This window comes from Chiloscyllium plagiosum, unplaced genomic scaffold (genome assembly GCF_037043375.1).
Source record: "Chiloscyllium plagiosum isolate Xiang-an unplaced genomic scaffold, Cpla_swu_hap1 HiC_scaffold_43, whole genome shotgun sequence".
Classification (NCBI taxonomy): domain Eukaryota; kingdom Metazoa; phylum Chordata; class Chondrichthyes; order Orectolobiformes; family Hemiscylliidae; genus Chiloscyllium; species Chiloscyllium plagiosum.
Genome location: NW_028270181.1, coordinates 872,575 through 889,570, shown reverse-complemented (window position 1 = coordinate 889,570; position 16,996 = coordinate 872,575). Strand labels below are relative to the sequence as shown.

Sequence of the window (16,996 nt, the reverse complement as noted above, 5' to 3'; positions counted from 1 at the left end):
CACAGGGCAGTGTGACAGTTACAGGGCAGTGTGACAGTAACAGAGCAGTGTGACAGTTACAGGGAGATCAGTGTGACAGTTACAGAGCAGTGTGACAGTTACAGAGCAGTGTGGCAGTTACAGAACAGTGTGACAGTAACAGAGCAGTGTGACAGTTACAGGGCAGTGTGGCAGTTACAGGGCCGTGTGACAGTTACAGAGCAGTGTGACAGTTACAGGGCAGTGTGGCAGTTACAGGGCAGTGTGACAGTTACACAGCAGTGTGACAGTTACAGGGCAGTGTGACAGTTACAGGGCAGTGTGACAGTCACAGGGCAGTGTGGCAGTTACAGGGCAGTGTGACAGTTACACAGCAGTGTGACAGTTACAGGGCACTGTGGCAGTTACAGAGCAGTGTGACAGTTACAGGGCAGTGTGGCAGTTACAGGGCAGTGTGACAGTTACACAGCAGTGTGACAGTTACAGGGCAGTGTGACAGTTACAGGGCAGTGTGACAGTCACAGGGCAGTGTGGCAGTTACAGGGCAGTGTGACAGTTACACAGCAGTGTGACAGTTACAGGGCACTGTGGCAGTTACAGAGCAGTGTGACAGTTACAGGGCAGTGTGGCAGTTACAGGGCAGTGTGACAGTTACACAGCAGTGTGACAGTTACAGAGCAGTGTGACAGTTACAGGGCAGTGTGGCAGTTACAGGGCAGTGTGACAGTTACAGAGCAGTGTGACAGCTACAGGGCAGTGTGACAGTTACAGGGAGAACAGAGTGAGTTACAGGGAGAACAGTGTGACAGTTACAGGGAGAACAGAGTGAGTTACAGGGAGAGCAGTGTGACAGTTACAGGGAGAACAGTGTGACAGTTACAGGGAGCACAGAGTGGGTTACATGGAGAACAGTGTGACAGTTACAGGGCAGTGTGACAGTTACAGGGCAGTGTGACAGTTACAGGGCAGTGTGACAGTTACAGGGAGAACAGCGTGACAGTCACAGGGCAGAGTGACAGTTACAGGGAGAACAGAGTGACAGTTACAGGGCAGTGTGACAGTTACAGGGCAGTGTGACAGTTACAGGGCAGTGTGACAGTTACAGGGAGAACAGCGTGACAGTCACAGGGCAGAGTGACAGTTACAGGGAGAACAGAGTGACAGTTACAGGGCAGTGTGACAGTTACAGGGCAGTGTGACAGTTACAAGGAGAACAGAGTGACGGTTAGAGGGAGAACAGTGTGACAGTTACAGGGCAGTGTGACAGTTACAGGGAGAACAAAGTGACAGTTACAGGGAGAACAGAGCGACAGTTACAGGGCAGTGTGACAGTTACAGGGCTGTGTGACAGTTACAGGGAGAACAGAGTGAGTTACAGGGAGAACAGTGTGTCAGTTACAGGGAGAACAGAGTGAGTTACAGGGAGAGCAGTGTGACAGTTACAGGGAGAACAGTGTGACAGTTACAGGGAGCACAGAGTGGGTTACATGGAGAACAGTGTGACAGTTACAGGGAGAGCAGTGTGACAGTTACAGGGCAGTGTGACAGTTACAGGGCAGTGTGACAGTTACAGGGCAGTGTGACAGTTACAGAGCAGTGTGACAGCTACAGGGCAGTGTGACAGTTACAGGGAGAACAGAGTGAGTTACAGGGAGAACAGTGTGACAGTTACAGGGAGAACAGTGTGACAGTTACAGAGCAGTGTGACAGTTACAGGGAGAACAGTGTGACAGTTACAGGGCAGTGTGACAGTTACAGGGAGATCAGTGTGACAGTTACAGAGCAGTGTGACAGTTACAGAGCAGTGTGACAGTTACAGGGCAGTCTGACAGTTACAGGGAGAACAGAGTGACAGTTACAGGGCAGTGTGACAGTTACAGAGTAGTGTGACAGTTACAGGGCAGTCTGACAGTTACAGGGAGAACAGAGTGACAGTTACAGAGCAGAGTGACAGTTACAGGGCAGTGTGGAAAAAATAGAGCAATGTGACAGTTACAGGGCAGTGTGACAGTTACAGGGCAGTGTGACAGTTACAGGGAGATCAGTGTGACAGTTACAGAGCAGTGTGACAGTTCCAGGGCAGTGTGACAGTTACAGGGCAGTGTGACAGTTACAGAGCAGTGTGACAGTTACAGGGAGATCAGAGTGACAGTTACAGAGCAGAGTGACAGTTACAGGGCAGTGTGACAGTTCCAGGGCAGTGTGACAGTTACAGGGCAGTGTGGAAAAAATAGAGCAGTGTGACAGTTACAGGGCAGTGTGACAGTTACAGGGCAGTGTGGCAGTTACAGGGCAGTGTGACAGTTACAGGGCAGTGTGGCAGTTACAGGGAGATCAGTGTGACAGTTACAGAGCAGTGTGACAGTTCCAGGGCAGTGTGACAGTTACAGGGCAGTGTGACAGTTACAGAGCAGTGTGACAGTTACAGAGCAGTGTGACAGTTACAGGGTAGTGTGACAGTTACAGAGCAGTGTGACAGTTACAGGGCAGTGTGACAGTTACAGGGCAGTGTGACAGTTACAGGGTAGTGTGACAGTTACAGAGCAGTGTGACAGTTACAGGGCAGTGTGACAGTTACAGGGCCGTGTGACAGTTACAGGGAGAGCAGTGTGACAGTTACAGGGCAGTGTGACAGTAACAGAGCAGTGTGGCAGTTACAGGGAGATCAGTGTGACAGTTACAGAGCAGTGTGACAGTTACAGGGCCGTGTGACAGTTACAGGGAGAGCAGTGTGACAGTTACAGGGCAGTGTGACAGTAACAGAGCAGTGTGACAGTTACAGGGCAGTGTGACAGTTACAGGGTTGTGTGACAGTTACAGGGAGAGCAGTGTGACAGTTACAGGGCAGTGTGACAGTAACAGAGCAGTGTGACAGTTACAGAGCAGTGTGACAGTTACAGGGCCGTGTGACAGTTACAGGGAGAGCAGTGTGACAGTTACAGGTCAGTGTGACAGTAACAGAGCAGTGTGACAGTTACAGGGCAGTGTGACAGTTACAGGGCAGTGTGACAGTTACAGAGCAGTGTGACAGTTACAGGGCAGTGTGACAGTTACAGAGCAGTGTGACAGTTACAGGGCAGTGTGACAGTTACAGGGTTGTGTGACAGTTACAGGGAGAGCAGTGTGACAGTTACAGGGCAGTGTGACAGTAACAGAGCAGTGTGACAGTTACAGAGCAGTGTGACAGTTACAGGGCAGTGTGACAGTTACAGGGCAGTGTGACAGTTACACGACAGTGTGACAGTTACAGGGAGATCAGTGTGACAGTTACAGGTCAGTGTGACAGTTACAGGGCAGTGTGACAGTTACAGGGCAGTGTGACAGTTACAGAACAGTGTGACAGTTACAGGGCAGTGTGACAGTTACAGGGAGATCAGTGTGACAGTTACAGGTCAGTGTGACAGTTACAGGGCAGTGTGACAGTTACAGGGCAGTGTGACAGTTACAGAACAGTGTGACAGTTACAGGGCAGTGTGACAGTTACAGAGCAGTGTGACAGTTACAGGGCAGTGTGACAGTTACAGGGAGAACAGTGTGACAGTTACAGGGAGAGCAGTGTGACAGTTACAGAGCAGTGTGGCAGTTACAGGGAGAACAGTGTGACAGTTACAGAGCAGTGTGACAGTTACAGGGCAGTGTGACAGTTACAGGGAGAACAGTGTGACAGTTACAGGGAGAGCAGTGTGACAGTTACAGAACAGTGTGACAGTTACAGGGCAGTGTGACAGTTACAGAGCAGTGTGACAGTTACAGAGCAGTGTGACAGTTACAGGGCAGTGTGACAGTTACAGAGCAGTGTGACAGTTACAGGGCAGTGTGACAGTTACAGGGAGAGCAGTGTGACAGTTACAGGGCAGTGTGACAGTTACAGGGCAGTGTGACAGTTACAGGGAGAACAGTGTGACAGTTACAGGGAGAGCAGTGTGACAGTTACAGAGCAGTGTGGCAGTTACAGGGAGAACAGTGTGACAGTTACAGAGCAGTGTGACAGTTACAGGGCAGTGTGACAGTTACAGGGAGAACAGTGTGACAGTTACAGGGAGAGCAGTGTGACAGTTACAGAACAGTGTGACAGTTACAGGGCAGTGTGACAGTTACAGAGCAGTGTGACAGTTACAGGGCAGTGTGACAGTTACAGGGAGAACAGTGTGACAGTTACAGGGAGAGCAGTGTGACAGTTACAGAGCAGTGTGGCAGTTACAGGGAGAACAGTGTGACAGTTACAGAGCAGTGTGACAGTTACAGGGCAGTGTGACAGTTACAGGGAGAACAGTGTGACAGTTACAGGGAGAGCAGTGTGACAGTTACAGAACAGTGTGACAGTTACAGAGCAGTGTGACAGTTACAGGGCAGTGTGACAGTTACAGGGAGAACAGTGTGACAGTTACAGGGAGAGCAGTGTGACAGTTACAGGGCAGTGTGACAGTTACAGAGCAGTGTGGCAGTTACAGGGAGAACAGTGTGACAGTTACAGAGCAGTGTGACAGTTACAGGGCAGTGTGACAGTTACAGGGAGAACAGTGTGACAGTTACAGGGAGAACAGTGTGACAGTTACAGCGCAGTGTGACAGTTACAGGGCAGTGTGACAGTTACACAGCAGTGTGACGGTTACACAGCAGTGTGACAGTTACAGGATAGTGTGACAGTTACAGGGTAGTGTCACAGTTACAGAGAGATCAGTGTGACAGTTACAGAACAGTGTGACAGTAACAGAGCAGTGTGACAGTTACAGGGCAGTGTGACAGTTACAGGGAGAGCAGTGTGACAGTTACAGGGCAGTGTGACAGTTACAGGGCCGTGTGACAGTTACAGGGTAGTGTCACAGTTACAGAGAGATCAGTGTGACAGTTACAGAACAGTGTGACAGTAACAGAGCAGTGTGACAGTTACAGGGCAGTGTGACAGTAACAGAGCTGTGTGACAGTTACAGAGCAGTGTGACAGTTACAGGGCAGTGTGACAGTTACAGGGAGAGCAGTGTGACAGTTACAGAGCAGTGTGACAGTTACAGAACAGTTTGACAGTTACAGAGCAGTGTGACAGTTACAGGGCAGTGTGACAGTTACAGAGCAGTGTGACAGTTACAGAGCAGTGTGACAGTAACAGAGCAGTGTGACAGTTACAGAGCAGTGTGACAGTTACAGAGCAGTGTGACAGTTACAGGGCAGTGTGACAGTTACAGAGCAGTGTGACAGTTACAGGGAGAGCAGTGTGACAGTTACAGAGCAGTGTGACAGTAACAGAGCAGTGTGACAGTTACAGAGCAGTGTGACAGTTACAGGGAGAGCAGTGTGACAGTTACAGGGCAGTGTGACAGTTACAGAACAGTTTGACAGTTACAGAGCAGTGTGACAGTTACAGGGCAGTGTGACAGTTACAGAACAGTGTGACAGTTACAGAGCAGTGTGACAGTTACAGAGCAGTGTGACAGTTACAGGGCAGTGTGACAGTTACAGAACAGTGTGACAGTTACAGGGAGAGCAGTGTGACAGTTACAGGGCAGTGTGGCAATTACAGAGCCGTGTGACAGTTACACAGCAGTGTGACAGTTACAGAGCAGTGTGACAGTTACAGGGAGAGCAGTGTGACAGTTACAGAGCAGTGTGACAGTTACACAGCAGTGTGACAGTTACAGGGAGAGCAGTGTGACAGTTACAGAGCAGTGTGACAGTTACAGGGAGAGCAGTGTGACAGTTACAGAGAGAGCAGTGTGACAGTTACAGAGCAGTGTGACTGTTACAGAGCAGTGTGACAGTTATAGGGCAGTGTGACAGTTACAGGGAGAGCAGTGTGACAGTTACAGAACAGTGTGACAGTTACAGAGCAGCGTGACAGTTACAGGGCAGTGTGACAGTTACAGAACAGTGTGACAGTTACAGGGAGAGCAGTGTGACAGTTACAGAACAGTGTGACAGTTACAGAGCAGCGTGACAGTTACAGGGCAGTGTGACAGTTACAGGGAGAGCAGTGTGACAGTTACAGAACAGTGTGACAGTTACAGGGCAGTGTGACAGTTACAGAGCAGTGTGACAGTTACAGGGAGAGCAGTGTGACAGTTACAGAACAGTGTGACAGTTACAGAGCAGCGTGACAGTTACAGGGCAGTGTGACAGTTACAGAACAGTGTGACAGTTACAGAGCAGTGTGACAGTTACAGGGAGAGCAGTGTGACAGTTACAGGGCCGCGTGACAGTTACAGAGCAGTGTGACAGTTACAGAGCAGTGTGACAGTTACAGGGAGAGCAGTGTGACAGTAACAGGGCAGTGTGGCAATTACAGAGCCGTGTGACAGTTACAGGGAGAGCAGTGTGACAGTTACAGGGCCGCGTGACAGTTACAGAGCAGTGTGACAGTTACAGAGCAGTGTGACAGTTACAGGGCAGTGTGGCAATTACAGAGCCGTGTGACAGTTACACAGCAGTGTGACAGTTACAGAGCAGTGTGACAGTTACAGGGCAGTGTGGCAGTTACAGGGCAGTGTGACAGTTACACAGCAGTGTGACAGTTACAGGGCAGTGTGACAGTTACAGGGCAGTGTGACAGTCACAGGGCAGTGTGGCAGTTACAGGGCAGTGTGACAGTTACACAGCAGTGTGACAGTTACAGGGCACTGTGGCAGTTACAGAGCAGTGTGACAGTTACAGGGCAGTGTGGCAGTTACAGGGCAGTGTGACAGTTACACAGCAGTGTGACAGTTACAGGGCAGTGTGACAGTTACAGGGCAGTGTGACAGTCACAGGGCAGTGTGGCAGTTACAGGGCAGTGTGACAGTTACACAGCAGTGTGACAGTTACAGGGCACTGTGGCAGTTACAGAGCAGTGTGACAGTTACAGGGCAGTGTGGCAGTTACAGGGCAGTGTGACAGTTACACAGCAGTGTGACAGTTACAGAGCAGTGTGACAGTTACAGGGCAGTGTGACAGTTACAGAGCAGTGTGACAGTTACAGGGCAGTGTGACAGTAACAGAGCAGTGTGACAGCTACAGGGCAGTGTGACAGTTACAGGGAGAACAGAGTGAGTTACAGGGAGAACAGTGTGACAGTTACAGGGAGAACAGAGTGAGTTACAGGGAGAGCAGTGTGACAGTTACAGGGAGAACAGTGTGACAGTTACAGGGAGCACAGAGTGGGTTACATGGAGAACAGTGTGACAGTTACAGGGCAGTGTGACAGTTACAGGGCAGTGTGACAGTTACAGGGCAGTGTGACAGTTACAGGGAGAACAGCGTGACAGTCACAGGGCAGAGTGACAGTTACAGGGAGAACAGAGTGACAGTTACAGGGCAGTGTGACAGTTACAGGGCAGTGTGACAGTTACAGGGCAGTGTGACAGTTACAGGGAGAACAGCGTGACAGTCACAGGGCAGAGTGACAGTTACAGGGAGAACAGAGTGACAGTTACAGGGCAGTGTGACAGTTACAGGGCAGTGTGACAGTTACAAGGAGAACAGAGTGACGGTTAGAGGGAGAACAGTGTGACAGTTACAGGGCAGTGTGACAGTTACAGGGAGAACAAAGTGACAGTTACAGGGAGAACAGAGCGACAGTTACAGGGCAGTGTGACAGTTACAGGGCTGTGTGACAGTTACAGGGAGAACAGAGTGAGTTACAGGGAGAACAGTGTGTCAGTTACAGGGAGAACAGAGTGAGTTACAGGGAGAGCAGTGTGACAGTTACAGGGAGAACAGTGTGACAGTTACAGGGAGCACAGAGTGGGTTACATGGAGAACAGTGTGACAGTTACAGGGAGAGCAGTGTGACAGTTACAGGGCAGTGTGACAGTTACAGGGCAGTGTGACAGTTACAGGGCAGTGTGACAGTTACAGAGCAGTGTGACAGCTACAGGGCAGTGTGACAGTTACAGGGAGAACAGAGTGAGTTACAGGGAGAACAGTGTGACAGTTACAGGGAGAACAGTGTGACAGTTACAGAGCAGTGTGACAGTTACAGGGAGAACAGTGTGACAGTTACAGGGCAGTGTGACAGTTACAGGGAGATCAGTGTGACAGTTACAGAGCAGTGTGACAGTTACAGAGCAGTGTGACAGTTACAGGGCAGTCTGACAGTTACAGGGAGAACAGAGTGACAGTTACAGGGCAGTGTGACAGTTACAGAGTAGTGTGACAGTTACAGGGCAGTCTGACAGTTACAGGGAGAACAGAGTGACAGTTACAGAGCAGAGTGACAGTTACAGGGCAGTGTGGAAAAAATAGAGCAATGTGACAGTTACAGGGCAGTGTGACAGTTACAGGGCAGTGTGACAGTTACAGGGAGATCAGTGTGACAGTTACAGAGCAGTGTGACAGTTCCAGGGCAGTGTGACAGTTACAGGGCAGTGTGACAGTTACAGAGCAGTGTGACAGTTACAGGGAGATCAGAGTGACAGTTACAGAGCAGAGTGACAGTTACAGGGCAGTGTGACAGTTCCAGGGCAGTGTGACAGTTACAGGGCAGTGTGGAAAAAATAGAGCAGTGTGACAGTTACAGGGCAGTGTGACAGTTACAGGGCAGTGTGGCAGTTACAGGGCAGTGTGACAGTTACAGGGCAGTGTGGCAGTTACAGGGAGATCAGTGTGACAGTTACAGAGCAGTGTGACAGTTCCAGGGCAGTGTGACAGTTACAGGGCAGTGTGACAGTTACAGAGCAGTGTGACAGTTACAGAGCAGTGTGACAGTTACAGGGTAGTGTGACAGTTACAGAGCAGTGTGACAGTTACAGGGAGAGCAGTGTGACAGTTACAGAGCAGTGTGACAGTTCCAGGGCAGTGTGACAGTTACAGGGCAGTGTGACAGTTACAGGGCAGTGTGACAGTTACAGGGCAGTGTGACAGTTACAGAGCAGTGTGACAGTTACAGGGCAGTGTGACAGTTACAGGGCCGTGTGACAGTTACAGGGAGAGCAGTGTGACAGTTACAGGGCAGTGTGACAGTAACAGAGCAGTGTGGCAGTTACAGGGAGATCAGTGTGACAGTTACAGAGCAGTGTGACAGTTACAGGGCCGTGTGACAGTTACAGGGAGAGCAGTGTGACAGTTACAGGGCAGTGTGACAGTAACAGAGCAGTGTGACAGTTACAGGGCAGTGTGACAGTTACAGGGTTGTGTGACAGTTACAGGGAGAGCAGTGTGACAGTTACAGGGCAGTGTGACAGTAACAGAGCAGTGTGACAGTTACAGAGCAGTGTGACAGTTACAGGGCCGTGTGACAGTTACAGGGAGAGCAGTGTGACAGTTACAGGTCAGTGTGACAGTAACAGAGCAGTGTGACAGTTACAGGGCAGTGTGACAGTTACAGGGCAGTGTGACAGTTACAGAGCAGTGTGACAGTTACAGGGCAGTGTGACAGTTACAGAGCAGTGTGACAGTTACAGGGCAGTGTGACAGTTACAGGGTTGTGTGACAGTTACAGGGAGAGCAGTGTGACAGTTACAGGGCAGTGTGACAGTAACAGAGCAGTGTGACAGTTACAGAGCAGTGTGACAGTTACAGGGCAGTGTGACAGTTACAGGGCAGTGTGACAGTTACACGACAGTGTGACAGTTACAGGGAGATCAGTGTGACAGTTACAGGTCAGTGTGACAGTTACAGGGCAGTGTGACAGTTACAGGGCAGTGTGACAGTTACAGAACAGTGTGACAGTTACAGGGCAGTGTGACAGTTACAGGGAGATCAGTGTGACAGTTACAGGTCAGTGTGACAGTTACAGGGCAGTGTGACAGTTACAGGGCAGTGTGACAGTTACAGAACAGTGTGACAGTTACAGGGCAGTGTGACAGTTACAGAGCAGTGTGACAGTTACAGGGCAGTGTGACAGTTACAGGGAGAACAGTGTGACAGTTACAGGGAGAGCAGTGTGACAGTTACAGAGCAGTGTGGCAGTTACAGGGAGAACAGTGTGACAGTTACAGAGCAGTGTGACAGTTACAGGGCAGTGTGACAGTTACAGGGAGAACAGTGTGACAGTTACAGGGAGAGCAGTGTGACAGTTACAGAACAGTGTGACAGTTACAGGGCAGTGTGACAGTTACAGAGCAGTGTGACAGTTACAGAGCAGTGTGACAGTTACAGGGCAGTGTGACAGTTACAGAGCAGTGTGACAGTTACAGGGCAGTGTGACAGTTACAGGGAGAGCAGTGTGACAGTTACAGGGCAGTGTGACAGTTACAGGGCAGTGTGACAGTTACAGGGAGAACAGTGTGACAGTTACAGGGAGAGCAGTGTGACAGTTACAGAGCAGTGTGGCAGTTACAGGGAGAACAGTGTGACAGTTACAGAGCAGTGTGACAGTTACAGGGCAGTGTGACAGTTACAGGGAGAACAGTGTGACAGTTACAGGGAGAGCAGTGTGACAGTTACAGAACAGTGTGACAGTTACAGGGCAGTGTGACAGTTACAGAGCAGTGTGACAGTTACAGGGCAGTGTGACAGTTACAGGGAGAACAGTGTGACAGTTACAGGGAGAGCAGTGTGACAGTTACAGAGCAGTGTGGCAGTTACAGGGAGAACAGTGTGACAGTTACAGAGCAGTGTGACAGTTACAGGGCAGTGTGACAGTTACAGGGAGAACAGTGTGACAGTTACAGGGAGAGCAGTGTGACAGTTACAGAACAGTGTGACAGTTACAGAGCAGTGTGACAGTTACAGAGCAGTGTGACAGTTACAGGGCAGTGTGACAGTTACAGGGAGAACAGTGTGACAGTTACAGGGAGAGCAGTGTGACAGTTACAGGGCAGTGTGACAGTTACAGAGCAGTGTGGCAGTTACAGGGAGAACAGTGTGACAGTTACAGAGCAGTGTGACAGTTACAGGGCAGTGTGACAGTTACAGGGAGAACAGTGTGACAGTTACAGGGAGAACAGTGTGACAGTTACAGCGCAGTGTGACAGTTACAGGGCAGTGTGACAGTTACACAGCAGTGTGACGGTTACACAGCAGTGTGACAGTTACAGGATAGTGTGACAGTTACAGGGTAGTGTCACAGTTACAGAGAGATCAGTGTGACAGTTACAGAACAGTGTGACAGTAACAGAGCAGTGTGACAGTTACAGGGCAGTGTGACAGTTACAGGGAGAGCAGTGTGACAGTTACAGGGCAGTGTGACAGTTACAGGGCCGTGTGACAGTTACAGGGTAGTGTCACAGTTACAGAGAGATCAGTGTGACAGTTACAGAACAGTGTGACAGTAACAGAGCAGTGTGACAGTTACAGGGCAGTGTGACAGTAACAGAGCTGTGTGACAGTTACAGAGCAGTGTGACAGTTACAGGGCAGTGTGACAGTTACAGGGAGAGCAGTGTGACAGTTACAGAGCAGTGTGACAGTTACAGAACAGTTTGACAGTTACAGAGCAGTGTGACAGTTACAGGGCAGTGTGACAGTTACAGAGCAGTGTGACAGTTACAGAGCAGTGTGACAGTAACAGAGCAGTGTGACAGTTACAGAGCAGTGTGACAGTTACAGAGCAGTGTGACAGTTACAGGGCAGTGTGACAGTTACAGAGCAGTGTGACAGTTACAGGGAGAGCAGTGTGACAGTTACAGAGCAGTGTGACAGTAACAGAGCAGTGTGACAGTTACAGAGCAGTGTGACAGTTACAGGGAGAGCAGTGTGACAGTTACAGGGCAGTGTGACAGTTACAGAACAGTTTGACAGTTACAGAGCAGTGTGACAGTTACAGGGCAGTGTGACAGTTACAGAACAGTGTGACAGTTACAGAGCAGTGTGACAGTTACAGAGCAGTGTGACAGTTACAGGGCAGTGTGACAGTTACAGAACAGTGTGACAGTTACAGGGAGAGCAGTGTGACAGTTACAGGGCAGTGTGGCAATTACAGAGCCGTGTGACAGTTACACAGCAGTGTGACAGTTACAGAGCAGTGTGACAGTTACAGGGAGAGCAGTGTGACAGTTACAGAGCAGTGTGACAGTTACACAGCAGTGTGACAGTTACAGGGAGAGCAGTGTGACAGTTACAGAGCAGTGTGACAGTTACAGGGAGAGCAGTGTGACAGTTACAGAGAGAGCAGTGTGACAGTTACAGAGCAGTGTGACAGTTACAGAGCAGTGTGACAGTTATAGGGCAGTGTGACAGTTACAGAACAGTGTGACAGTTACAGAGCAGCGTGACAGTTACAGGGCAGTGTGACAGTTACAGAACAGTGTGACAGTTACAGAGCAGTGTGACAGTTACAGGGAGAGCAGTGTGACAGTTACAGGGCCGCGTGACAGTTACAGAGCAGTGTGACAGTTACAGAGCAGTGTGACAGTTACAGGGAGAGCAGTGTGACAGTAACAGGGCAGTGTGGCAATTACAGAGCCGTGTGACAGTTACAGGGAGAGCAGTGTGACAGTTACAGGGCCGCGTGACAGTTACAGAGCAGTGTGACAGTTACAGAGCAGTGTGACAGTTACAGGGAGAGCAGTGTGACAGTTACAGGGCAGTGTGGCAATTACAGAGCCGTGTGACAGTTACACAGCAGTGTGACAGTTACAGAGCAGTGTGACAGTTACAGGGAGAGCAGTGTGACAGTTACACAGCAGTGTGACAGTTACACAGCAGTGTGACAGTTACAGGGAGAGCAGTGTGACAGTTACAGAGCAGTGTGACAGTTACAGGGAGAGCAGTGTGACAGTTACAGAACAGTGTGACAGTTACAGGGCCGTGTGACAGTTACAGAGCAGTGTGACAGTTACATGGAGAGCAGTGTGACAGTTACAGAGCAGTGTGACAGTTACAGGGCAGTGTGACAGTTACAGGGCAGTGTGACAGTTACAGGGCAGAGTGACAGTTACAGGGCAGTGTGACAGTTACAGGGCAGAGTGACAGTTACAGGGCAGTGTGACAGTTACAGGGCAGTGTGACAGTTACAGGGCAGTGTGGCAGTTACAGGGCAGTGTGACAGTTACACAGCAGTGTGACAGTTACAGGGCAGTGTGACAGTTACAGCGCAGTGTGACAGTCACAGGGCAGTGTGACAGTTACAGGGCAGTGTGACAGTAACAGAGCAGTGTGACAGTTACAGGGAGATCAGTGTGACAGTTACAGGGCAGTGTGACAGTTACAGCGCAGTGTGACAGTCACAGGGCAGTGTGACAGTTACAGAGCAGTGTGACAGTTACAGAGCAGTGTGACAGTTACAGGGCAGTGTGACAGTAACAGAGCAGTGTGGCAGTTACAGAACAGTGTGACAGTAACAGAGCAGTGTGACAGTTACAGGGCAGTGTGGCAGTTACAGGGCAGTGTGACAGTTACACAGCAGTGTGACAGTTACAGAGCAGTGTGACAGTTACAGAGCAGTGTGACAGTTACAGGGCAGTGTGGCAGTTACAGGGCAGTGTGACAGTTACACAGCAGTGTGACAGTTACAGAGCAGTGTGACAGTTACAGGGCAGTGTGGCAGTTACAGGGCAGTGTGACAGTTACACAGCAGTGTGACAGTTACAGAGCAGTGTGACAGTTACAGGGCAGTGTGGCAGTTACAGGGCAGTGTGACAGTTACACAGCAGTGTGACAGTTACAGAGCAGTGTGACAGTTACAGGGCAGTGTGGCAGTTACAGGGCAGTGTGACAGTTACACAGCAGTGTGACAGTTACAGAGCAGTGTGACAGTTACAGGGCAGTGTGGCAGTTACAGGGCAGTGTGACAGTTACACAGCAGTGTGACAGTTACAGAGCAGTGTGACAGTTACATGGCAGTGTGACAGTTACACAGCAGTGTGACAGTTACAGAGCAGTGTGACAGTTACAGGGCAGTGTGACAGTTACAGGGCAGTGTGACAGTTACACAGCAGTGTGACAGTTACAGAGCAGTGTGACAGTTACACAGCAGTGTGACAGTTACAGAGCAGTGTGACAGTTACAGGGCAGTGTGGCAGTTACAGGGCAGTGTGACAGTTACACAGCAGTGTGACAGTTACAGGGCAGTGTGACAGTTACAGGGCAGTGTGACAGTTACACAGCAGTGTGACAGTTACAGAGCAGTGTGACAGTTACACAGGAGTGTGACAGTTACAGAGCAGTGTGACAGTTACAGGGCAGTGTGGCAGTTACAGGGCAGTGTGACAGTTACACAGCAGTGTGACAGTTACAGAGCAGTGTGACAGTTACAGGGCAGTGTGGCAGTTACAGGGCAGTGTGACAGTTACACAGCAGTGTGACAGTTACAGAGCAGTGTGACAGTTACAGGGCAGTGTGGCAGTTACAGGGCAGTGTGACAGTTACACAGCAGTGTGACAGTTACAGAGCAGTGTGACAGTTACAGGGCAGTGTGGCAGTTACAGGGCAGTGTGACAGTTACACAGCAGTGTGACAGTTACAGGGCAGTGTGGCAGTTACAGGGCAGTGTGACAGTTACAGAACAGTGTGACAGTAACAGAGCAGTGTGACAGTTACAGAGCAGTGTGACAGTTACAGGGCAGTGTGGCAGTTACAGGGCAGTGTGACAGTTACAGGGAGATCAGTGTGACAGTTACAGGGCAGTGTGACAGTTACAGGGCAGTGTGACAGTCACAGGGAGATCAGTGTGACAGTTACTGGGAGAGCAGTGTGACAGTTACAGGGCAGTGTGACAGTTACAGGGAGATCAGTGTGACAGTTACTGGGAGAGCAGTGTGACAGTTACAGAGCAGTGTGACAGTTACAGAGCAGTGTGACAGTTACAGGGAGAGCAGTGTGACAGTTACAGGGAGAGCAGTGTGACAGTTACAGGGCAGTGTGACAGTAACAGAGCAGTGTGACAGTTACACAGCAGTGTGACAGTTACAGGGCAGTGTGGCAATTACAGAACAGTGTGACAGTTACACAGCAGTGTGACAGTTACAGGGAGAGCAGTGTGACAGTTACAGAGCAGTGTGACAGTTACAGAGCAGTGTGACAGTTACAGCGCAGTGTGACAGTTACAGGGAGAGCAGTGTGACAGTTACAGAGCAGTGTGACAGTTACAGGGAGAGCAGTGTGACAGTTACAGAGCAGTGTGACAGTTACAGGGCAGTGTGACAGTTACAGGGCAGAGTGACAGTTACAGGGCAGTGTGACAGTTACAGGGCAGAGTGACAGTTACAGGGCAGTGTGACAGTTACAGGGCAGTGTGACAGTTACAGGGCAGTGTGACAGTTACAGGGAGATCAGTGTGACAGTTACAGAGCAGTGTGACAGTTACAGGGAGATCAGTGTGACAGTTACAGAGCAGTGTGACAGTTACAGCGCAGTGTGACAGTTACAGGGCAGTGTGACAGTTACAGAGCAGTGTGACAGTTACAGGGAGATCAGTGTGACAGTTACAGAGCAGTGTGACAGTTACAGCGCAGTGTGACAGTTACAGCGCAGTGTGACAGTTACAGGGAGAGCAGTGTGACAGTTACAGAGCAGTGTGACAGTTACAGGGAGAGCAGTGTGACAGTTACAGAGCAGTGTGACAGTTACAGGGCAGTGTGACAGTTACAGGGCAGAGTGACAGTTACAGGGCAGTGTGACAGTTACAGGGCAGAGTGACAGTTACAGGGCAGTGTGACAGTTACAGGGCAGTGTGACAGTTACACAGCAGTGTGACAGTTACAGGGCAGTGTGACAGTTACAGCGCAGTGTGACAGTCACAGGGCAGTGTGACAGTTACAGGGCAGTGTGACAGTTACAGGGCAGTGTGACAGTTACAGAGCAGTGTGACAGTTACAGAGCAGTGTGACAGTAACAGAGCAGTGTGACAGTTACAGGGCAGTGTGACAGTTACAGGGCAGTGTGGCAGTTACAGGGCAGTGTGACAGTTACAGAGCAGTGTGACAGTTACAGAGCAGTGTGACAGTTACAGGGCAGTGTGACAGTTACAGCGCAGTGTGACAGTCACAGGGCAGTGTGACAGTTACAGGGCAGTGTGACAGTAACAGAGCAGTGTGACAGTTACAGGGAGATCAGTGTGACAGTTACAGAGCAGTGTGACAGTTACAGAGCAGTGTGGCAGTTACAGAACAGTGTGACAGTAACAGAGCAGTGTGACAGTTACAGGGCAGTGTGGCAGTTACAGGGCCGTGTGACAGTTACAGAGCAGTGTGACAGTTACAGGGCAGTGTGGCAGTTACAGGGCAGTGTGACAGTTACACAGCAGTGTGACAGTTACAGGGCAGTGTGACAGTTACAGGGCAGTGTGACAGTTACAGGGCAGTGTGACAGTTACACAGCAGTGTGACAGTTACAGGGCAGTGTGACAGTTACAGGGCAGTGTGACAGTTACAGGGCAGTGTGACAGTTACAGAGCAGTGTGACAGTTACAGGGCAGTGTGACAGTTACAGGGCAGTGTGACAGTTACAGGGCAGTGTGACAGTTACAGAGCAGTGTGACAGTTACAGGGCAGTGTGACAGTTACAGGGCACTGTGGCAGTTACAGAGCAGTGTGACAGTTACAGGGCAGTGTGGCAGTTACAGGGCAGTGTGACAGTTACACAGCAGTGTGACAGTTACAGAGCAGTGTGACAGTTACAGGGCAGTGTGGCAGTTACAGGGCAGTGTGACAGTTACACAGCAGTGTGACAGTTACAGAGCAGTGTGACAGTTACAGGGCAGTGTGGCAGTTACAGGGCAGTGTGACAGTTACACAGCAGTGTGACAGTTACAGAGCAGTGTGACAGTTACAGGGCACTGTGGCAGTTACAGGGCAGTGTGACAGTTACAGAACAGTGTGACAGTAACAGAGCAGTGTGACAGTTACAGAGCAGTGTGACAGTTACAGGGCAGTGTGGCAGTTACAGGGCAGTGTGACAGTTACACAGCAGTGTGACAGTTACAGGGCAGTGTGGCAGTTACAGGGCAGTGTGACAGTTACAGAACAGTGTGACAGTAACAGAGCAGTGTGACAGTTACAGAGCAGTGTGACAGTTACAGGGCAGTGTGGCAGTTACAGGGCAGTGTGACAGTTACACAGCAGTGTGACAGTTACAGAGCAGTGTGACAGTAACAGAGCAGTGTGACAGTTACAGAGCAGTGTGACAGTTACAGGGCCGTGTGACAGTTACAGGGAGATCAGTGTGACA

At 50.3% G+C, this 16,996-nt stretch overlaps 1 protein-coding gene across 3 annotated transcripts in view; it reads right to left on the bottom strand.

Annotated features, from left to right (window-relative positions):
• LOC122541733 (pro-neuregulin-3, membrane-bound isoform-like) overlaps window positions 1-16,996 on the bottom strand; it is a 674,483-nt gene that overhangs the window by 71,918 nt on the left and 585,569 nt on the right. The window lies entirely within an intron of this gene.